This window comes from Pteropus alecto, unplaced genomic scaffold (genome assembly GCF_000325575.1).
Source record: "Pteropus alecto unplaced genomic scaffold, ASM32557v1 scaffold38, whole genome shotgun sequence".
NCBI classification, from domain to species: Eukaryota; Metazoa; Chordata; class Mammalia; order Chiroptera; family Pteropodidae; genus Pteropus; species Pteropus alecto.
In genome coordinates this window covers 332423-357769 of record NW_006442512.1, presented here as the reverse complement: position 1 = coordinate 357769, position 25347 = coordinate 332423, and the positions used below count along the sequence as shown (strand labels likewise).

At 33.9% G+C, this 25347-nt stretch overlaps 1 protein-coding gene across 13 annotated transcripts in view; it reads left to right on the top strand.

Moving 5' to 3' along the window:
* Positions 1–25347, top strand: part of PEAK1 (pseudopodium enriched atypical kinase 1) — a 254328-nt gene that overhangs the window by 156062 nt on the left and 72919 nt on the right. The window contains exon 5 of one of the 13 annotated variants that reach the window (XM_025040360.1): positions 14662–14694. The exons of 11 other annotated variants lie outside the window; for them this stretch is intronic. The gene's annotated coding sequence lies outside the window, so the exon portion shown is untranslated. Of the gene's footprint in view, positions 1–14661; positions 14695–15275; positions 15364–25347 lie in introns of those variants that run through there. One more of the 13 variants, XM_006922590.3, reaches the window with a different exon arrangement.

Sequence of the window (25347 nt, the reverse complement as noted above, 5' to 3'; positions counted from 1 at the left end):
TGTATGAGAGAGGAAGCCAGGGCGGGGGTGGGGGTTGGGGTGGGGGCGAGGAACAGATTGAGAAGGAGCTGGCCAATGAAGTAGGGAGAAAATCAGAAAAAGTGAGGTGAAATATGATTCACGTGGACTGTGGGCCACTCTTGAAGAAGCATTTTACAATAACTTTGTGTCATAATGGTAGTCTTAAAGTAAATATCTGTTTCTGTTCAAATTTCACAGTATATAATTGCAGAGGTGCTTAGAAGAGAAAGTGAATGTATACAAGTATGTAAGAAAACATTGATCATTTAGTCTTAGTATTGATAGGTTAATGGTCAGAGGAAATGAGTATAACAATTGTTCTATAACCAGTTTAGCTTTTAACACATTAAATGAACAGATATTGCATTGTACTTGCAAGTATTATAATTTTTCAGCTAAAGTACTACTTAAATATTTATTCCATTTATTTCTAGCAGTTTGAATCTATTTGTGTATTTTAATTTCCATATTTTGCCCACATCTTAAAATAAATTATACTTGGATTTTTTTTTTTTTTTACTACAAGAAAATTCTGAATTTCAGTTTAATTTGGGCATTTTCTCAAACCGAAGATGCCATCTTTTATTACCTTAGTCATACCTAATTATGCAATTGCAAATCATTCTCTGTAAAACTTTGTCTTTAGTTTTAGCTGCCCCTTTTTGCTTGAGAAGCCATGACAGTTTTTCTTTATTAGATTAAATTTGCATCTGCCTTGGAAGACTTAACGAAAAGTGAACTGAGTAGGCTAAACTATTAGAGATTCTTTTTTATTGAAACTCACTCACACATAGCTTTTTACACACTTTATTTCTGGGCTTCACTGAAATGTTATGAAATGCGTGGGGCCTATTAGAATTTTTCATCTTACCAAATTTATATTACAAGAAATGTTAGAATGATTTCCCCTCAAATCTATATAATTTAATAATGAATTGGAAGGGATGTTTTTCCAAGTGCCTTAATTAGTTGTATATTTACTCTAATTATTAGATGCTTTTGGACAGGTGCCTGGGGATTACTATGTATATGCTTTTTCTGACAGCTTAAGTTAACCAAATATATGACCAACACTGGGCTGGGCTATACGAATATAAACAAAGTATAAAAGTTCCAGATGTTAATATTCCTTTTAGATATTTGTATTTTGACCCTAATTTTGCCTTTTACTTCTTAATACCAGTACTGCATCTTGTAAACCAAATTATACTTCTTGCTGTTTTGTAAATATATTTGACACTGTTCTTTCTGTGTCTTTGCTATGTAGTGTCCTCTTCTGTCTTGTTTCCGATGCTGAATAATCTTTCCTCTCAATAAGGCTCATCTCAAATGCTATCGCTGACATGATGTTTTTCGAGAAACCGTCTTCATTCAATAAGTACCCTATAGTGGCACTTATGTTTTGCCCTATTTTAAATATTAGTATATTTTATATTCTCCACTTGCTTGAAATTACTCTTCTTGTTTTACTGATCTTTGTATATAGCATGTCTGTATAGTATATATAATAGTCATATAGTATTTGTTGCTATATAGTAGTTACAAAATAGTATTTATTGAATTAAAGATCAAAAACAGCTAAAGAAAAACAATGTGACAGAAATGGTCTGTAATCAAATACCTCTAATCATGAGAGGAGTGATCAATGTTGAATTACAGGAGAGGATAGGACTCAAGCTGAGCCTCATACCTGAACACCCCAAAGTCAAACCAGTCAGAGTAGGTGCTATGAGAATGATAAATTCTGTTTTAAAATGGCAGTTTTCTTAAAGTGTATAAAATATCAGACTTGCTAGTTTGTTTGGTTTTTTTTCCTGGTTATAATAGAATTAACACCTTTCATTTTGTGAATGGTATAGCAGTTTTACACAGTGACTATACTGGAAACAAAATCATATCTAGTTGAGAAAAATCCTCTTACACATTCTTAGAGTAAGGATGTCTCTGTAGGTTGTGAAAGATGGTAAATCCTGATGAAGTGACTTGCCCAGTATTCCTTTTAAATGTATTTGGGACCCTGGAGATTGTTTTCATTCTTAGAGACCTAGCAGCTGATATCTGTTGAGTACTTCAGACTCTCTCAGAATGGTTTTCTAAGGGACTGCCTGGTTCAGAATGAAGAATTAGGTTCTGAAGAGCTGCTGGAATGAGAATCACTGGAGTAGCCTGATTATAAAAGGCTGAGCTTTCTAGGGCCAGTACATCCTAAGTCATAGAGAAGCAACATGTATAGTGACAGAATCAGGTCTCCTCAAGGAGAATAAAACTGGTTTTGACCATCAAATGAAGGACCTAAAACCAGGACCATCTTATTCTTTGGTGCTTATTCATAGCAGAAAACATTTTGAAGATGGTTGTATCTAAAGTATTTAAATTTCATTTCTATAAATTATAAGATCCTGGAGGTTAAGCCCAGAGCTCTTTTAAATTATTGTTTTTTGTTAATTTATAAGATTTTGTTCTCTGTCTAATCTAAAATATGTGCTATATTAAGATATTAGAGCAATATTTCTCTACTTCTGTCCATATCTTTTCCATTTTTTAGATTATTAGAAGAAAATGATCAATCTGTTTGATGTTCCTTCTATAGTAAGTGAGCCTCTATATCACCTACACTACTCTAACCTCCTATTTGCTTAGCGATATCATACTGATTTAAGGATTTCTACAAAATATATTATTTGAAAGGTAAATTTGCTGAAAAACAAGTATTACAAAATGACAAAGAAATTAATTTTAGATTGCTGTTTTTATCCCCAGTCTAGTAATAACTACAACTACTTTGATGTACATCAGAAGCACCTGAACTACTTTTTAAAAATAAAGATGTTCAGGTGCCATTTCAGACTGGCTGGTTTAGGATCTATGGGTACTTAACCCATGCATCTGTATTTTGAAAAAGATTCCAGATGATTGTGACAAGGACTAAAGGTTGAGAACTATTGTAGTATAGTAAAGTTAAGAGAAGCATAGACTGTAGAATTAGACAAGTCTAAGTCCAGAGTCCAGAGTCCAGATCTGCCACATTCAAGGTGTCTGAACCCAGACCTAGGCATATGACCAAATTAATCTATCTCTCTGAACTTCAATATCTTTGTCTATAAAATAGAAATGGTAATATTTTATAAGGTAATTGGGAGGTTTAAAGTAGTTCATAGATGAAAAGTACTTGACATGCAGTTAGTGATAGCTAGTGTTATTAATCTAGTAGCGTGGAGTTACCCTCATTTTTCATCTTAAGATGAGTGAGGTTTTTCTCATAGTAGTTCTTTTCTGCATCCAAAAGAATATTTACGCAGAATTTCCTCCAGCTATCTTTTAATTAGATTTACTTTGGGCTTTGAACTTTCTTCTAAGTTTGCATTTGGACTGCTTGGAAAATAGTGGTAGAGAAAGTAGTTGGCATCTTAGTTTTCAGTTTCCTAGCATCATTTGGAGTAGCTAATTATTTCTGGTTCCAGTTTCAGAGTTATTTATATATTGTCTTATTTTAAGAATAGGTATATTGGTATATTATGAACTTGTGACACAAACTTGTTAGTTGCAAAATCATAAAACAGTGGATTTTTGTCAATGAAAGAACATATGGATGCCTAAGTCTTTATACTGACAGCTCCATCATATGTTTGTATTGTTAATCTCTAGATTTGTAAATGATAGTATTTTAGATTTCTTTTGAAACATCTTAGGTCGTCAATTTAATTGACAATGCAGTGATGAAAAACTATAAGAGAAAGGAGAAGAGGAAAGACACTGTTCAGTTTCTGGTTATTATGGTCTATCCTATCTAACATTACTTATATATCCTTTTATTTTCAGTTGTGGCAAACTTGACAGAATTAAAAAGAAGTATTGATTTCTCTTTTTTTTTTTTTTCCTTAGTTAAGGATTGATCATATAGAGCATAATGCTAGCTCGAATATTTAATATACATGAACTTTGCCTAGCATTTAACAAGGCTACAAATAGCTGTTTTCTCTCAGGAAATGTACATTAACAGTGCCTTCTCAGTGAGGGGGCGCCCCCTTTATTTACTTTGTTGGTTTCATCATATATAGAAAACAAGTATATTAAATGTTTTAAATTTAAACATTGCAAGTGCTGGAGGTTACATAATGTCATGCTTGATGTAGCCTTCCTACTTTTTTTATTTCTAGAATTGCCTTTAACACATCAGGAGCTTTTTCCTTTAAGCCTAGTTATTTGATTCGGAAAGGGGCGGGGGGCCGGGGGCGGGCGGTAAGCCGCTGTTCAGATTGTACCGCTGCATATTTTTGGACCAGAACACAATATAGGAAAATTTAATACCACAACTGTTTACAGACAGAGAAACGTAGAAACTACAGCAGATGAGGATATGAATAGAGAAAAATTATTTTAACCACCTTATACATTCAGAAATCTTTAACTCTGAGCAATTGGAATCTTGGCATTATAGTTCACCTGAACTACCATTCTAGTGTAACACCAGTAAATGAAACATAGTAAGTTTCTACTATGTATCGGCTCTGTGTGAACTTACAAAGGAAGTAGACTGTCTCAGAGAATAATGGAGTTGGGGAAATATCCAGAGACCCATAAATGAATTTGCAAGGTAACATTCACATATAGCATAATGTTTGATAGCATAAACTTTAGAACTAGATTGCTTCTCAACTCCTCTACTAACTATATGACCTTGGGCAAATTGCCTCAAAGTGCTTCAGTTTTCTCATCTTTATCAGAGATAATAATTAATTTGAAGTGTGGAGGGTTTTGAAACCCAAGCTAAGAAATTTGAGTTTGATATGCTGAGAAATAAGGAGTCCTGTAATTTTTGAACAGACATATTACATGATGAACTTAATTGAGGAACATTATTTTAGTGGCTATATGTTGATAGAGTGGGAGGGCCTAGAGGCAAAGACACCAGCTAGGAGACTACCAGGACAATCTAAATGTGAAAGATGCAACTGTAGAAGTTGAAATAGACGAGCAAGACCAAAAATCACTGTGGAGGAAAAAAAAAATCATCCAGATTTCATAATGAAGTAAACATATTTTTAAATACTCCTCCCCCAACAAATGACATAATTCAGCAAAATCTTAGAAAATGCTGGTGTAGCAGCTCAGTGGAAATCTCTTGTAAGTGCTGTCAGAAATTATAAACTCTGGGGGATCCAGCTGTTAATGTGTGCATTCACTGACAGCTCCTTTACTCCTTTATACACTAGAGCACAACAGGAAATATTGGCTTATCTCTGTAGGAAGTATCTCTATTGGAGATGCTTACTGAATGCCTTTGTTTAGAACTAATTGACCTTTCTAAAACAACATTTTTTAGAGCTTACTCAAATTAGTCAGACTGCAACCATCTGATAAGTCAGATCGGTCCTTTTAAAAGCACAGTCAACAGTCATGTTGAAGGAGAAAAGCAAAATCTGTATGATTAATAAAATTTTATAATATGAACATTGAATTGTATCACTAATCCTTTGCTGTGGTATTAGGTAGATGACATCAATTTTTTTCAGTACTTTTTATTGTAGACTACAAGAATATTAGATTTATAAGTTTATAAAGTAGAAGAATCTAGAATTAGAAACCAGATAATGTCTCAGTATTTTGGTCTGAATTTATTATCCTCTGGGTAGAGAGATTTTTAAAATTAAAGTAGAAGAAATATATACTACCGATTTTTTAAAGCTTTTTGGGGATTTTGATTCAGATTTTTTTTTATGAGTGATAAAGATTAACCTTGACTCCCCCAAACAAACAAACAAACAAATAAATAAATAAATAAGAAAAGGACTAAAATCAATTTGAAAGAATTTCTTTAATATATACCCACAGGGATAGATTTAGACTTGGAAGCATTCTTTATTGTTCCCTATGAGTACTTTGTAAACCTAACATATATATAATACATAAATTTTTAAAAAATCTCTCAAATGAGGCTCTTTTCCTTTTAAAATTAACATTATCATCTGGATAGATACTTTGAAGAGATTGTTTTAAACTGTCTTGCACAGCTGCTGTTTTCAGTGAGGAGAGGGATCCATCAGTAATTATAATTAAAATCATTGCTTCTCAAGCTTACTTGAGCATACTAATCTTTTTACAACCAGATTGATTCATCTGGTGTGGAGCAAGTTCTAATATTCTGCAGTTCTAACAGGCTGATACCAATGCTGCTGGTTAGCGGACCGCATTCTGAGTAACAAAAGTCTTAACTTATTACCTATAGCTCCTGTGTTTGCCTTTTTTGCCTATTAGCTGTTTACCCTTTATTTTGCAACTTTAAACTATTGTGAAATGCTTATTTATTCTATGACAAAACTGCAAAGGAAGACATGCCTCTTTATTAGTGGAAACTCCATGCTTTGTCTAGGACCATTGCGGTGTGTCCCAGAGGAGTCTTTCATTGTCTCTGCTTGCAGGAAAGTTAAAGCACTGAGATCAATTGACTAAGATATCTTTCCGTTTATAATTATGGTTATATGGAAGTAGCATGGATTTAGGAGTAGGACCTGGACTGTGTGATTTTGGTCAGGTTACTTAATTTCTTTGACTCTCAATTCATTATTCTGTGAAATGAAAATACTTATCTGTATAAGGTCTTTGGTATAGTTAGTGATAAGCAATAATGTATATGGTATAGTGTGCCTACCATATAGGCATTAGTAATCAACGATAAGCATCACAGTCAATGGGATGAAACAAGCATTAAAAATGATTTAATTTTCTTAACATCAGGCATTTCATTAGCAATGTAGCCAAAAGGAGAAAGAAGTTTATGGATTGCTTTCTATAAAAGAAAAAAAGTTAAGATTATGTTTAAAATATTTTTATTTTTGTTTTGCATCATATTTTCTATAAAAATTATTCATTTAATTTCTTTGGGAGACTTGGAGTCGAATCACTTTCCTGAATGACCATTAGAATCTCTGTGATTCAGAAAAGATATTAAATTTTAGATTCTCAACTTTATTTTGAATAAGTCAAATAATTCCATTCTCTTCTGACTTTACCTGAATTTTTAAGGTCAAGACATTCCTAAAGATAGTGACATTCTCAAGGACTCTTTTGTGCCCTTTTTCTCATTGTAGTACAGAGGAGAATCATCAAGAACAACACAGCTGATACTTTGAGGAGCATGGTATAAAATTAGCATTGCCTGCTAAGCCTGGAAAAGCCAACACTTGTTCAGTTACTAATCTTTTCAGGCAGAGTTTGGATTTGGCTCAGAACTACTACAGCTTACTTTAAAAGTATTATTTGCTTCCAAAATTCCTCATAAAATCTAGTGCATTCTGAAATACAAGCATATTACATTAGCTGATTTCCTTATTTGGGGCATAAAATATATGCCCCATTAAGTGTTTCATAACAGAGATTCTTTCTAACAGCACATATATTCTATTTGCTACATTATATAATTGGTAACTCTAGCTTATAGGGTATTCATCTGTAAGAACACATTCTCTTAGTATCCTCACTATTGTTTGTCTGACTTCAAAGCTAATTGAAATCAGTCAGCTTATGTTTCTTAATATCTACATTTATAACCAACCATCTGGCCATTCACAAATGATAAAGACATTTATATAAAATCTGGTTAATGCATTAACCTTTAACGTCTAGAGAATAAATCTTGCCTAGGACACACATAGTCTTGGTCTGCAATAGAGGGCAGTCATTTGGGTCCCCAAATTCATAACGATTTGGTGTCATCCCTCCCAGGTGACTAACCATGTGATAGATGTTCAAAATGATCTCTGCCAGACTCGTTCAGAACTGCAGTGACAGAGCAGAAGGTTTGTGTACAATTATCAGGGCTAGAATATTTAAAGTAGATTGCATATGGGTAAAGGACACGTGACTGTTTTTATAGTAACCTAATGTAATTATTTTCTAATTATGAAAGTAATAAATGTTAAATGAAATATGCTCATAGTAAATTTTGAATATATACCTTTTCATTTAACATTTTATTTATTAGTCTTTCAGTCTTTTGTAGTAAAAGAGAGAGTAATTGATCTCAAACATATCAATATTAAATTAAGGCAAAACAGAAAAAGAAAGATTAGAGGGGAAGTGAATAAAGCCCCAAAGATCTGTTAGATGGTATTTAATAATTGACTTCTCATCAGAAACCATTGAGGACAGAAGAGAGTATAATATTTTTTAAGTGCTGAAAGAAAATAAACCTGGAATTCTATACCCACGAAAAATATTGTTTAAGAATGAAGGCTATACTTACTGTGGTAATTATTTTGCAATATATACAAATATCAAATCATTACATTGTGCATCTAAGGCTACTATAATGTTATGTCAATTATACTTCAATTAAAAGAATGAAGGCAAAGTACATATTTAGATAAAAGAAAGCAAAGACAGTTTGCTACTTAGGGACTTGCACTACAAGAAATGCTAAAGGAAGTTCTTCAGGTTGAAGATAAGTAATTCTAGAGGGAAACTTGAATATTCAGTAAGGAATAAAGAACATCAGACATTTTAAATATATGGGCAAACATAAAAGATTTCTTTTTCTTGCCTTTTTCCTCTTCTTTATAGACTATATAACCATCGAAAACTAAAATTACAACATCGTCTTATGGGGCTCATGATGTGTATTTGGGGACGTATAGACCTATATGATTGCAAACACTTTCTGTTTTATGTGAAATAGTCCATTATTAACTTTAAGTGAACTGTGAAAACTTAAGGATATATATTGTAATCTCTGGGGACAATTATTATAAAAATAACAAAAAATATAATAGCTAAAAATCCAACAGGAAAATTAAACTGGAATTCAACAGGAACACATAACAAACATAAATATATATATATGCAATAATAGTACTTTAAATTACATGAAGCAAAAATTGACAGAATATAGGCCAGACTAGATAATTTCACAGTCATAGTTGATTTTAATATCATCCTTTCTTCAACTGATGGAACTAGACAACATGAAAAATTCTGCAAACACATTGAATATCTACTGCCTAACTTTAATTGTTATTCTTAGGACATTATACCAAACGGTGGCAGAATGGACTTTTTTTTCAAGTGCACGTGGTATGTTTACCAAAATAAACTGTAATCTGTGCCAAAAAACAAGTCTTATATTTAGAAAAATTGAAACCATACTGTGTTATCTAACGACAACGAAATTGGAATCAGTAACAATAAGATTATCAGAAAAACACTTCTAAATGAGCATTGGGTCAAAGAAGAAATCACAGGAGAAATTTGAAAATATTTTAAATTGATAATGAAGATATCACATACTGAAATTTGTGGTACCTAGAGGGAAATGTAGTACCTTGAAGGAAATGCCTATATTACACAAGAAGAAATGTTTTAAGTAGATGATCTAATCGACAAGGTGATGCTAAAATTTTATAAATTTATAAAATTCATACTGAAACACAATGGGACATGAGCCAAAACGATGTTGCAAAATAAGAATGAAGTTGGAAGACTTACTCTATTTGATTTCAACACTTATAGCCCACAGTAATCAAGACAGTGTGGTACAATGTAAAGAGAAACAAATAGATCAATGGAAAAGGCAGTCTGATACAAACAAAGGAATAGATCAGTGGAAGAGAATAGAGAGTGCAGAAATAACTCCACACATATATGATAAATTGACTTTTTAAAAGTGCCAATGTAATTCAATGGAAAAGAGACAGTCTTTTCAACAAATAGTGTCTAAACAAGTGGACATCTATATGGGCTAAAATGAACCTTAACCTTTACCTCAAATTACACATGAAGTTTTATTTAAAAAAATCCACCTAAATTTAAAAGTTAAAGCTATTAAACTTCTAGAAGAAACCATAGGAGAAAATCTTTGTAACTTTAATTTATCCTGTTCTCTGAGATCCACATATAAGTGAAATTATATGGCATTTGTCTTTGTCTATCTGACTTTACTCTACTCAGCACAATACCCTTTAGGTCTATCCATGTTGTTGCAGATGGCAAGATTTCATTCTTTTCTATGGCTTGAGTAATATTCCATTGTATATATGTATCACCTCTTTTTTATTCATCCATTGATGGACACCCAGGTTACTTCCATATCTGGGCTATTGTAAATAATGTTGCAGTGAACATATGGATTCATGTGACCTTCCAAAGTAGTGTTTTAGGTTCCTTTGGGCAAATACCTAGAAGTGGGACTTCTGTGTCCTTCTTTGTCTTTTGTATAGCTTTTGTTTTAAAGTCCAATATGTCTGGTATAAATATTACTACCCTAGCTTTTTTGTTTGTTTCATTAAATATTCATGTTATTTCATAAAATATTTTTTTCTCATCCCTTTACTTTCAGTCTGTGTGTGTCTTTCAGTCTAAAGTGAGTCTCTTGTAAGGCAGCAGGTCTTGTTTTCCTATTCATTCAGTCACCTTATCTTTTGATTGGAACATTTAATCCATTTACATTTAAAGTAATTGTTGATAGATATGTAGTTACTGCCATTTTATTATTCATGTTTTTTTCTTTTTTCTTTTTCTGATAGAAGTCCCTCCAACATTTCTGGCTTGGTGATGATAAACTCTTTTAGCTAATTTTCTTGTTTGGGAAGCTCTTTATCTGTCCTTCAATTCTAAATGATAGCTTTGCTGGGTAGAGTAATTTTGGTTGTAGGTATTTGCTTTTCATCACTTTGAATACTTCATGCCAGTGCCTCCTGGTCTGAAACGTTTCTGTCGAGAAACCAACTGAAAGTCTTATGGGAGCTCCCTTGTAGGTAGCTAACTGTTTTTCTCTTGCTACTTTTCAGATTTTCTCTTTGTCTTTAACCTTGGCATTTTAATTATGATGTGTCTTGGTGTGGGCCTCTTTGGATTCAACTTGTTTGGGACTCTATGTGCTTCTTGGGCTTGTACATCTGTTTCCCACCAGGTTAGGGAAATTTTCTGTCATTATTTCTTCAACTAGGTTTTCAATTCCTTGCTCTCTCTTCTCCTTCTGGTACCCCTGTGATGTGAATGTCAATATGCTTGATGTTGTCCCAGAGGCCCCTTAAACCATCTTTATTTGGATTCTTTTTTCTTTTTGCTGTTTTTATTGGGTGTTTTCTGCTATCTTATTTTCTAAATCGCTGATTTGCTCTTCTGCTTCATCTAATCTGTTATTGATTCCCTCTAATATTGTCTTCATTTTAGTTATTGCATTCTTCATCTGACTGGTTCTCTTTTATGTTTCCTATTTACATTTTTATGTTCTCTATCTCTTTGTTAAAGTTGTCACTGAGTTCATCTACTCTTCCTCTAGGTTCATTGAGCATCTTTATAACCAATGTTTTGAACTCTGCATCTGATAGGTTGCTTGTCTCCATTTTGTTTAGTTGCTTTTCTGGAACCTTGTTCTGTTCTTTATTTGGAACATATTTCTTTGTCTCTTCATTTTGGCTACCTTCCTGTGTTTGTTTCTACATATTAGATAGGGCTCCTATATCTCCCTGTCTTGGTAGAGTAGCCTTATGTAGTAGGTATCCTACAGGGCTCAGTGGCACAGTCTTCCCTGGTCACCAGAGCTGGGAGCTCCAGATTTGTCCCTTGTATGGGTTGTGTGTTCCCTTCTCTTTGTGTTGAGCCTTGGTTGCTGTTTGCATGTCAATGGGAAGGGTTGACCCTCAGGCTGATTAGTTGTGAGGACTGGCTGTTGAGGGGCTGAATCAATGGGGCAAGAGTCACTTTAGCAGAGCTTTGGTGCCTGCCCAGTCCGTTTTTTGGGTGTATCATCCTCTGATGAGGCGCCAGGTGATGGCTCTAGTTATGTAAGAAGCTGGCTGCTGGGTGTGCCGGCTCCAGGGCCTCCTAGGAGGGGCCATGCCTTAGGCTAAGTTTATCTGAGCCTATGCCCTGCCTGGGGCCACCTTGCAAGAGTCACCAAGCACTTTGCATGGCCACCAACTGTACTGGGATTTGAGGTACCTCAAGAGGTCAAGCCACAAACTGAGCCAAGCAGCCCTTTGTGCTAGGCTTGGGGCTGCTCAGCAAGAGGTACGGAGCACACTGAAGCCAGATGCTGCTTATTTGTTTTTTTCAGACCTTTGAGAGAGGTTACAAAAGTTTGCAGCATGAGCCACGACAGGCCATTTGTATGGAAAAGTCACTGGAAGTGACTTTGTTGGGCCTGTAAGTTGGGTCAGATTTGGTCTCAGGGAATCTCCAGGGCTGGATGACCAGTGTTAGCCAGGTTGATGGAGACTGAGACATGGCAGCTGCCTTAGTATTCATGCCAGTCGGCAGTGGAGGGGTGGTGCTCAGTGAAGAGAAAATGGATTCCACCAGCACTTCCATGTGGGAGAAAGCTGCCCTTCCAGCCATGGCCCTGCATCAGATAACTCAGTTCCTCCCAGTATGTCCTCATTGCCTTTTGAACTGCTGCCCCACTGCTGGAGCTCAGAGTGAGTGAATCTGTTAGTGAATAAGTTCACCCAGGGCCCCTTATGAGGAATTCCTGTTACTCCAGCATTCCTCTGTCTCACTCAGCCACAATCTCCATTGGTTTTCACAGCCAGAAATTGTGAGAACTTCTCTTCCTGGCACTGGAACCCTGGGCTGGGGACGCTGATGTGCAGCCGGGACCCCTCGCTCCTTCAGAACTGAGATACCCCTCCCAATTTTCAATCACCATACACCGGTGTGGGACCAGCTTGTTCCATGTCTCCACCCTTCCTATCAGTCTCAAAATAGCTCTTTCTTTTTATCCCCATTTGTAGGACTTGTGGTGTTCAGCTAGATTTCAAGTGACTATCAATAATGGCTATTCTGTTGTTTAGTTGTAATTTCTATGTGATTGTGACATAAGACAAGCACAGGATTTACTTAACTCTGCTATCATGACTGGAAGTCCTGTTTCTGCTTTGTTCATTTATTTTGTTCTTTAGATTCCAAATATAAGTGAGATTATATGGTATTTGTCTTTCCCTGATAAGCAATTCGATTTTAAATGGACAAGTAATTTAAACAGGAACTTCACAGTAGATATATGAATGGTCAATAAGCCCAGGAAGAGATGCTCAGCATCACCTGTTATCTGACAAATGCAAGTTAAAAAATAAGAGACAAATAATGCCAAGTGTTGATGAGCTTGTAGAACAACTAGAATTCTTGGACACTGACAGTGAGCATGCAAATTTGTATATTGACTTCAAAAAACAATATGGCAGTACCATATAAAGTTAAATATACATTCACCATTCGACCTAGCAATTCCACTTAAAGATATTAACCCAAGCAAAATGAAAACACATGCCCACCCAGAAATGTGTCCAGATGTTCATAACAGCATTATTCCTAATAACTAAAGACTGGTGCTTGACAAATTATAGTATATCTAGTCCATGGAATCCTACCAACAGTATAAAGGAACAAAATAGTATTGCACAGAACAACATGGGTGAATCTCAAAAACATGCTAAGTGTGAGAAGTCAAACATAAACACTATATACTGTATGATTCTATTTATATGATATCTGAGTAAGAGAATATTCTGTATCTTCATTGTTGTAGTGGGAACCCAAATATATACAGTTAACAAATATTATCCCACTGTATACGAAATTGGTGGATTTTCTTATTGTAAACAGTAAAAAAAGGAAAAATAAATAAATCCTATACATCTTTTTTGCCTACCTTTATGCCACCTATTTATCAAACCTTTCTTTATTCTTTCTGTTGGAAACAATGTTTCATTTCTCTGAACTCCCAGAACTCTTTATCTGGAAATCTTGGTGTGCTCCTTAATCATTTTCTATGTTTTGTCATTTTATTTGTATATTTCAACTCCCGTACTAGATTAATTTCTTTGGAGGCAGAGACCATTTCTAATTTTATCTTGGATCCCCAAAGTTGATTTTGTGTATCTTGTTATTTATTTCCTTTTCTCAAAACAGTGAATATGACATCATTCCATTTAATGCAGAGTTCCAGTTAACTGGATTTCAGTCTTTTCTGACTGCAAATGTACTGCTTTGAAAATACATTCAGCATAAGCAATTGTGATCTCTTACAATTTCCTTTATCTAACAAAAGAATTACCTCCCCTACCCCAGATTCCAAGCTTATTTGTTCCTTTAAAAAGTTTTCTCAATCCTGATAAGTGGAAAAAAAAAGATTTTTGTTAATGCTAAACTCTAGGAGATATTACATGGATTCTTATGTAAATGACGTTGAGTATAATAAACAACTCAGATAACTCAGTCTGGGATTTTGCAAAAGAGCTAGAAATGTTCTCTGATTAGATATTTTTCATATCACTTTTATAAAAAGCCAGGTGCATAACATTTAAATCTGAATTCATTGATGACCTTTTCACAGGACTTTTGCGATAACGTTGTCCTGGTTTGTTTCTTGTAGATGATGTACATACAAGTATAGAGTTTAGTGAAGGAAACATATAACTAAAATATCCTTTATTTGGCCTCTGTCAAATAGTAGCAAGCAGATTTTTAGACTAAACTAAATTTAATCAATTTTTATCATATCATTTTATGATATGACTGCATTCTGTATTATTGAGTCCAGGGGAGATCCATGTACTTTAGGTGACAGAATTGTATAAGTGATAAAAAATTGACATTTATTTTTAAAAATTGAAGAGACTGATTTATCTTTTTGCCCAAATTTAGGGATATTCCACTTCCCCGTGAAAAGTGCTAAAGGTAAGGCCGAGTTTTAAATTTCTTAAAAGGATCTTTGAATCCAAAGTATTTGAACGCATAGTCAGCTTAGACCCACAGTTCTGTACCAAAGATACAAAAGATTATTGATCTGAAGATGTTATAAAAGGCAGGAGAAGTAATAAGAAAAGAATCTTATAGACTAAAAAGCCTCATGGCTCTAATGGTATAACCTTGGAGGGATGCTCACTTTTCTTGAGTCTATTTCTTAAGCTATGAAAATGGAAATGAGAATTCTTTCTTCATAAGTTTATTTTGAAAATTTAGTGGTTACATAGTTTAGTTCCTTTCCCCATACTAGATCATAAGAAAATATGGATGTAAATTTTATAAAAGCTATATAATCCCACTGGATTAGGAACTCAATAAATATTAATGAATAAATGCTTTATGAAGCATATATATAGTGTTTCACATTACTTTTAATAATCAGTTTTTAATATAAGTTATCAAATATGTTTACAGCAGTCTGTATTGAATAATGATTACAGCAATAGTAAGTCATTATTTTGCTTGGCATGTGTATGCTGAGATGAGTAATTTTGCTATTATTAAATCAACAGCATTTAGTCAAAAGTGAACTTACCCCCCTGGTGTCTCTTAGTGGATCCTCAAAACCTGGACTGCACAGAATTTCATCCATATTTAATGGTAAAAGCCATAGTATTTCTTTATTTGTATAACCTTCTTAAGATTTTGCTGAAAGGTCATATTTAAAAGGTATTATTTTTAAACATTTTATAAGATAAATTAAGTTTCTGTGCCTTGGGAAGCAGTATACTATAACACAAGAGCAAGCAAGCTTTCTGTATAAGTGCCAGATCACAAACATGTTAGGCTTTGCAGGCCAGATAGCACAAAAGCAGCTGTAACAATATGTAATTGATGGGTATGCCTATGTTCCAATAAAACTTTATTAAAACAGATGGCAGACCAGATTTGACCCACAGGCCATAGTTTGCTAATCCCTATTGTAACAAAATAGCATAGATTGAAGGTAGAAAACCCAGAGGTAATCCATCTCTGACGTGAACTGGCTGAATATTGGTAACAAACCAAATTAGGTAACTTTACTGTAATTATTTTTCTTTCTTAGTAAAATAAAGAGGTGGGATATAGTGATCTGTCTTCTTATCTTAAATTTTATCATCTTTGGTCATCAAAATTTTCTAGTATAAAAAGCACCTTTTCCTAAAGGATAAAGACATAACCTAAGGATAAACAATGCAGAGTCTTGATTTTATACTGTTTATATAAACTGGGTTTAAAACAAATTACATACATATCGCTTCTTCCTTTTTGGAATTTTGACCTTATAGTCTTATGACCCATTTCTGTCTTCAAAACCAACAGTGGCTGCTCAAGCCTTTCTCATATCACATCACTCAGATTCTGACCCTCTTACTTTATTCTTTTACTTTTAAGGACCCTTGTTATTACATTGGAATCACCCAGATAATCTTGGATAATCTCCTATTCTCAAAATCTTTTGCGGGGGACAAATTATGCTCAGAAACTAAGTTTGTCTTCTCCAGCAATTTATTTGATACAGGTTCACTGGGAATTTCATAGTATAGAGGTTAGTGTTTCTTAATAAGCTAATAAAGAAATAGCATACTTTAAAGCAACCATAGATTAATTACATGATTGTTCCAGACAAGGTGAGATGAAAAGAATAAAGTTCAAATTAAGCTCAAGGTGAACTTTTTAGGAGTTGGTACTTGGGAGAGATGGCTTAACCAACCTCGAGCCGACTTCCACCTGTCAGGGCTGAAACCAAAGTCCCTTGTGGCTAGGGAATGATGGCTCCAGGTGTTGGGCAAGATGTTCTCCTTCTGGGGGCCCCTGTACAGCTTTCACCACAACTCGTAAAAAAGCTGCCTTTACCACAGAGAGCTAATGCATCAAAGGTCTTCGGAGAGCTATTTTAGGTCAGCAAAGAGTTGCACTGCCCAGACTGAAACTCTCAAATAGGTCCTCACAAGGTCTCGGTATTTACAGTCTAAATGTCCCCTTGGCATAGTTGCTTCTCTATGTGTTCTTATGGATAAGTCCCCAGTGGGGCCTCTCAGCAGCTGAGCTACTGCGTGCTTGTCAATGACAACAGATGAAATGATGACATCCTGACACAACTTACTTCATTCTTACATCAAAACAACTTCGAAAAACAGAGTTTCGTTTGTCTTTGCCATAGGCAAGTGGATTAAGGTAACTTAAATCACAAACATTCAAGTCATGTCAAATCGGTATATAAGATCCTAATTTAATCAAATCTGTAAAGCCCCTTTTGCTATATAAGGTAACATTTTCACAGGTTCTAGGGATTAAGATATGGACATCTTTGTGGGGCCATTATTTTATCCTATCTCATAGGAAGGAGGACTAATTACTGTCACCCCATTGGACAGACAATGGATCCTGAAGCAGAAAGAGTCTGTGACTTTGCCAGAATTTTATAACTAATTAGCCTGGGGATGGGGTGGGAGGGATCTTTTAAGTCCCAATACAGAAAACTTTCTACTGGATCATACTTTCATAACATTTTTATTAGTATTAGGCATTTGATGCTAATATAGGTAAATTGCTTTTATGTCTCCAGATAATCAAACTTGAATTCAGCCCAAATTAGACTTGATTCAATGCCCTTGCCATCTGTCAGCTTGTTTGATAGTTTCTAGCAAAAAAAAAAAAAGCATCTTTTCCTGAAGGATAGAGAAATAAGCTAAGGATAAAATGGATGCAGAGTTTTGACTTTAATCAGATACTTTGAGAATCTCTTTTGCTAGTGTTTAGACTCAAAGTCTGAGGGTCTATGGCAATCTTGAACTTTCTATATCATCTCTTATATGTCATGATTTTTAAATTTTACATTAAAAAGAGATAAAAGGTTATCTTAGATTTTTTTTTAGATCTGGTTTCAATTTGTTTTCTTTATAGAACTTTTTTCAACACTTATATCCTGTCTTTATGTCAGTGAATAAATAGTTGAATCTGTACTGTAAGTTTAGTTGCAGTCTAGATACTTAGCTCTTTATTTCAAAAATAGCAATAGAAAGAAGATAGTCCTTCAAAAATGAATTTTAACAAAAAGAACTCTATAGAACATATGTTTTTTATGAGTTCATGATCTTTATTTTTAAAAAATTTTAAAGCATTTTATTTTATTATTAGTTTCAAGTATACAATACATTATTTAGACATTTATGTAGTTTATGAAACAATAGCCATTACGTTACTGCTGACTGTATTCCCTATGCCATACTCCCATCCCCGTGACCATCTCTTAACTACTGATTTGTACTTCTTAAGCCCTTCAACCCTTTTCCCAGCCCCGCAACCTCCCTCCCCTCTAGCAGTCACCAGATTGTCCTCTCTGTATTTGTGAGTCTGTTTTTGATTAGTTTGTAGAACCTTTGTTTTATAGCTGCTATACAAAGTGGTAATGGAGATGGTAAAGGACATGTATTATTTAATAATTGCTCATGACTTTTTTTTTTTTTGGCCATTCAGTTTTTCATTAATAGTTTCTCACAGTTACGTTTCTGTCTTACTAAAATCATTAGATTATTTTTATACATTTAATACATTAGACTTTAACTGTTTCATAATTTATCATTTGGGTTTGTTTTATTTGGTTTCTATTATTCTAAACAGCAGTTTGATTTTTGAGTCATTTTCCTAGCTTTTTTCCTCAGGTAGGAAGGACAGTGTTTTTCCTCTAAACTACATTGCCTAGAATTCATAGATCTTCCAGTTCATATAAGCAATTAAATGAAGAAAAATGGAAGGAAGGATGAATGCTGTAGTTAACAATGATTAATAATGTTCACCCTGAGAAGAAGCTACTGGCCTGGCCAATGTAAGTCCCATGGAAAAAATACTGAAAATGGGATTATTATTTTCCTAAGAGCATCTGGTGGCACTAGCCAAGGGAATGACCAAGTACAGAATGGAATGGGATGTGCCGAGATCAGAAACTTAGAGAAGTGTTTCAACCCAGCAAAGAGGGCATGTGGTGATTATCAAGAAATACAGAAACTGCATGATTTAATAGAATTGAGTGAGACTTTGAAGTGAGTTCAGACTGAGTTCATATCTTAGCTTACTACTTAAAAGCTATATGGTGTTGGACAAGTAACTTAATCTCTTTAGTCCTCACTTCCTCTTTTATTAAAATGATAATTGTTGCCCCTCAAGGTTATCATATGAATTCAAGATAAGACATATGTCCTAGTGGTAATAATAGTAGTAGTCATCCTAGTAGTCATCGTAGTCCAGTAAATAGGAGCCAGAAAGATAACAGATGCATAGCAGAGTTTGCTTAACATTAGATTTTTCTCACCAACTCTGTAGAAAATCTTAGGGGGAAGAACTTTACTCAGAGCCATATCCCTTATTTCAGAATAGCACAGATCCGTTTTCAGCCCAACTTGGTCCCAGGCCTGAACTGAGCCTGGAGCTGAGGAGGAACACTGTGAGAGTCCTGGAAGGAAAACTGAAAACATAACTGGAAAATGAAAACATAGTACTCTTTGTTAGAAATCCTCCATCATCCCTGCACATTCTCTTCTAGCACCCATGGCACTGCCTTGGTACTCCCTGATATGGATCCCTGTTAAAAGAAAGACTCCCTTCTGCCTGGTCAATCAGTCAAGCAATACTCTTTTGGAAAACAAAATTTTGTTTAAAATTTTTAAATCCAAAAACAAAAAATACATATGCCTTCTTGTATAAACTCAAATTATTTTACTGTTACACTAATTTAGCTGTGGAAGTTTTCAGTGCTTATAGCTAACCATTAATTAAATCTTTTTAAGCATTAGAGAGATGTGTACTCTTGATTTTCTTTTAATTTATAGGCTTTATTTTATAGGGCAGTTTTAGGTTCATAGCAAAATTGAGTGGAAAGTGTGGAGAGTTCCCATATACCTGTTCTTCACACACATATACACAGCCTCCCCTACCATCAAAATCCCACACGAATGTGGTAGTACATTTGTTAACAATCAGTGAACCAATATTTTCACATCATTATCAAACAAAGTCCAATTGTGTTGGCTCTTCTGGGTGGGGCTATTGATTTTAATTTGATAGACTATGAAGTTACAAGAGTAACTTCATCATGGTGCTCTACTTTAGCTACCTGTCTGAGGAACAGTATAAATTATTTCTTCATATACTATTTCCCAGACTTTTATCACACCTATATTTTGTATGTATTCTAAAACCCACTACTCAAATAATGGTCTGTGGCCCCAGACCTACTGAATCAAAATTTGTATTTTTACAGATACACAGGTACTTTGTAAGCACATTAAAGTTTAAGAAGCCCTACTCTAAAATCAAGTTTTATCTAAATGAATATAGCGTAGTAGCTTCACTTTTTACAATTTGAAAGTCCCTCACAATTTAAAAACTGTGTTCAGGATCCTGGAAGGTTTTTGCTTCATTTATTTTGAGAGTTTGCTCGTTTTGGACCTGCCAGTCACTTAGAAGACAAGAGATAAATGGCAGGGGGCACGGGGAGGGGACGACCAGCATGCTCAATATAAACTTTAATGTTAGCAAGTAATTCTTGATGCTTGAAAGATCTTCCAATAGGATCAAATGAGTTTCAAATCATTCTGCTTGTCATTGAAATGGTGAATTTCTTGTTTCTTTTTGTACTTTTCCTGCTAACCAACTTTAGAGAGTTATAACATGTAGAATCATACTTTGCAGTAACTCCCCTCTGGGGTAAAATATATTATCTTTGCCATAACAAATGTTATTAATTTTAAGAAGCACAGGATTTGGAGTCAGATGGGCTTGGTTCTAATATTTATTAACTGCACTGTTATCTAATTTTGTAACCTTGAACCTTAATTTCCTCATCTGTAAATTGGAGATGATACATACCTTATAAGGTTATGAGAATTAGATGAGGTGTTATTATATAAAGTTTCCAGCATATTGACTATAATACCTCAACAAATGTGAATTTCTTTTTTCCCCAACCCCAAAATTAGAGTTAAATTTTTTCACGTACTCACTGTGATGTGATTTCTTTTTAATAATCAACTGTATAGATGTTAACAGATGTTTAGCATTTCTTCTCAGATTTATATGGCCTAAGCTAAATGTGTCAAGTTTAGTTTAAGCAGTTCAAGATTACTGTTAATGATTTCAGGGATTAGATTCTTAAAAAGAGGTTTCACTACTGTCTTTTCAACATTAAGACCTATTTTTTAATCTCAGATTTTATTGTATAAATTGATAACCTTTTATGTGTTAATACTGTTTCCCCATTTTCTGATACCATTCTTTTGTTCATGAAGAAGTAATCAATTCTGCCTCCCTTTCATCAGTCAAGGATCTTTCTAGTGTTGAAAATACTACATAGAGTCTAGCATATTCTAAATACTGTCTTTTCATCATTTTTGTTATATCATCTAGAAAAAACTACTCCAGAGTCTGTTTTTATATTAATATATTCATGACTCCTTTCCAAGGAATTCCAGGCACCTTAGATGTAGCTTGCTGTGCAGTCAGAGGCAGAAATGACTAATTCAGAGTTGTATCTTAGAGAGAGAAACAGAAGTAGAATCCCCACCCACTGTGTTCGATATCATACTTAGACCACACTGGCTCCCTTTGTGGATCTTACTTACCTGCTTTCTGTCAAACTTGATATTTATTTTAGACTCTAATATTGTTCCGAATCAAGCTAAGGTTTAATATTAATGCAATCTCCTAGAGCTACCTGTAAAGTAAAAACAGATGCTATGACCTTTTTCATGTAGTTTCACATGAAGCTATTCACATCCTCTATGTTAAAGAAGCATCGTGTTTTCTTTTTGTCTAGATTTGTGGGGTACTAGCAAACTGTGTTCTTAATAATTTAACAATAAATTGTTTTTCAGAATTGTGCAAAAATTTTCTTAGTGTGCTTATGTTAGTATAAATCATTGCTTTCTCTCCAGTTAGGGTTCCAGTTTTTCTAACATGGTTTCTTTTAAGTGTTTAGGCTAGGAATTGTGGTTGGTTTTGATATCTTCTCTTCCGGAATTTTGCCTTATCTCAGAACGTGGACTGTTAGAAGAACTTGTCTGTGTGCTGAACACTCTACCAAAATATTCTCTTAAGGGGGGAAGAAAGGTAGAACCAAAATTTGAAAGTTAATAGTAATCTCCCTAAAATTATTAAACCAAAATAATAGACATTTTCAAAAAATTTTTTAATCATTGCACAGAAACTCTGATGAAAACGTTCTTATTATTTTTGACTTTTAATTTTGTCCAAATTAATTAAATTCTCCTTGAATAATTAATTCTCTCTCTCTTTTATTTTTAGGCAGGAGCCTAGGGAAGGTAATCAAATTTAAGTGACCTTTGCCATTAGGGGAGGCTGTAACTACAGGTTTTGTTGTTTCTACTATTGATTTGCCCTCCCCTAAGAATTCTTTTGGGTAATATTATGATTTTAAGCAATAACCATCACCATACATCATAAACATATTTCTTGAAATTCTGTCTTCTAGACTTATTTTGGAAGGGAAGTATATTGTCTTTAATTTTAAAGGTATACTCAAAAATCACATTTTCTACATAATCTCTAAATTCTCCAAAAATAATTATATATAATTATTTATATAACAGAATATAATTATATTCTGTTAGTTTTCCCTCAAGTTGATTTTTTAATGAGCAAACAAAAATTTTCCCTACCATTTTTTAGTTATCTCGGGGAGGGAACTAACATTTGTCAGTGTCTACTGTGTACCAGATAATGTTTATGTCTCACAACACCTCTTTCTTCTCCAAAGTCCAGGTTTTGTCTTATGCATTGTTGCTTCCTTACCTGATCAGCCACTCAGTTTTCAGTTCCATCAACAAATCAGAAACCTGTTTTTCTCAGTAAATCTAGAGAGATTTGGGAGATTAGAATATAGTTGAAATTGTGATGATCCAAGATACATGAGTGGTGCGTATGAAGAGCTAAGAAACCATATAGTTTCTAGGATTTCTTTATCTTTCAAAAAATGTACCTAGTAGTATTTTGAGACCCAGCAATAGAGTATACCTTTCTCCCCAGTGCTAACAATGTTTCAAGAAAACCAGAGCATGGCAACTTGTCATTTGCACTGTTTTATTCTCTGACATAGCTAGCAATGCTATGGCTTTCAGTGCCTGACAGACAAAATTGGGCAGGAAGGAAGTTGGGTCATTTGATCTGTTCTTCACCTGTTTGTACATTTAACAAATGACCTTAATGTGCTTATAAAATCTTCTCTTTAGTAGAAAAATGCAAACCTTATATATAGCTAGCTCTTGCTTATAAAGATTAAATAGATTATAGAAGAATAACAGGACTTGCAGGCTGCTTAGCATAAAATATAGAGTGATCTAGAGGGAGATGCAAGAATAATGGTAATCCTGCTGCAAATATTGTGTAAGAGACTTGTGAATACTGCACAGTAAATCTAGACCTTCCGTGGGCACTCTTTTAAAGGGAGAGTTCCTCAGAGTGGAACGTCGTCAGCAGCACATGTCTAATAGTTGCTTTCATTTTCATATGCTCATTCATTGAATAGGTCTGATTAATTAATACATGTCACCATCTGGTACTTAGCAAGCCTATTCATTTTTTAAATGTTGAAATTTCAGGGAATGGTGCACACCAATTAAAATCCTTAAAACTGGATTGTTTTGGTATAAAGTATGTGGGTAAGAGGACTTCATTGGAATTCAGCATGCATCTAAGGGTAAACACATCAACCTGAAGTCAATTAGAACAAAGGGAGTTAAGAAACAGGAAATTAAAGAAGAACTGTCCTTTTTCTGAATGAGTCTGCTCCTATATTGGGCTTTTCTTTTTTCTGTTTTTCTTTTCTTCCTAGCACTTGTGATTGTCCTCCCACCTTTTTTTTTTTTTTTTTTTTTGCGTTTCCTTTCTTCTTTCTCACACTCTATTTTTATTTTCTTTTTTTCTCCCCATTTCCTCATCTCTTTCTTATCCCGTCATTCCAGTCACACATTAAAACAAAAGAGTCGAATGAATAACTGTGTAGTGATACCGAAAAATCTTAGCTCTCTGTGTCCTAGAACTAGATTGAGTTATTTTCTAGGTAACTGTGAGCTTGAGTTCATTATTCTAACTAAAATGTTTTTAGTGCTTATGTGACCTACATTTTTTTAAAACATAGGCTAAGATTTGGAGTCCCTTTTCCTCATTCTATCTTTATTTTTCAAGTTTGCTATAATGGGTGTTTATTTTATAAATAAATAAAAAACTTAAAAACAAAGCCATTTGTATGAAAATCTTTCCAAAATACATTTCACACTTCTATTTTCTTCTCTCCTTATTAAATATAAGATTCTAAACATAATTTATCATTTACTTGATACCTTGCGATCATTAGCATCAAAGTCAGTCACAGTGCTATTCTGGAAAATACAGTGATGACCTTAAGGTATATGGCTATATGCCCCATACCTTAACTAATCAATGAATTCAGTAAAGTTGCAGGATATAAATAAAATCCATATGCAGAAACCAGTTATATTTCTATACATAAAAAAATGAGATGCCTGAAAAAGAAATAAAATAATACCATTCACAATAGCACCAAAAAAACAATAAAATACTTAGAAATAAATTTAACCAAAGAAATGAAAAATTTGTACATTGAAAACTACAAGACTTTGATGAAAGAAATTGAAGAAGCTACAACAAATAGAAAGATACCTGGTGTTCATGGATCGAAGAATTAATATTATTAAAATGTCCATACTACCCAAAGCCACCTATAGATTCTATATAATTCCTATTTTCATACAAAGATTTTCATATTTTATCTTAATTCATTTAAACAATAGCTCTGTGAGGTAGATGATTATCATACTCATTTAATAGGAGCTTAGCAAATTAATTATGTAAATAATATCACAAGAGGAATCCTTACCTGACATAAAAGAATATTGTTTTTAAGCACTGCTTTTCAAACCTTAGTAAGTTATAGACACCTTTTAATTGATTAAAAAACTGCAGTCTTTCAGTATACATTATAGTAATTTTACTTAAATATGAACAAACAAAGTTAGGTATATATTCCTTATGTTTATATTTCTCATTTAGCTATAAACCAAAACTTATTTAAAAGTTAAGCACAAAAAAGCCTATAAATCTAATGACATGCAAATTAACATTATTTTAATGTGATAGATGATTGTTTACTGAAACTAAATTGTTGCTCACAATATGAGTATGGAGCTTCCTGCCACCCCACAAGTTTCTTGGCAGCTTTCATTATCATTGGCTCTCTTCTTCTGCCAAATTTCTTTCCAGGATATTGAAAATCCAAGATTGGTACAATGTACAGTGTGTGCACCATGTCATTTTGATCTTTACTTTGTGGGACAGTATCATTTGCATATTAAGTGAGCCTCCTTTTCTATTAATCCTTAAAATTAAAGTGGTGTGCCTGATGGCAGTTCAGAGTAGAAAAACAAATGTATGTATACATTTGTAATCATTTTGTAAATCCTGTAACTACTTAGTTAATAAGTGGCTATTGCAATGATCCAGCATATGTTTATATTAATTTATTTTAAGTGGGTGCAAACTTTGCTTTCAGTTTAGTGTTGAAACTCTTTT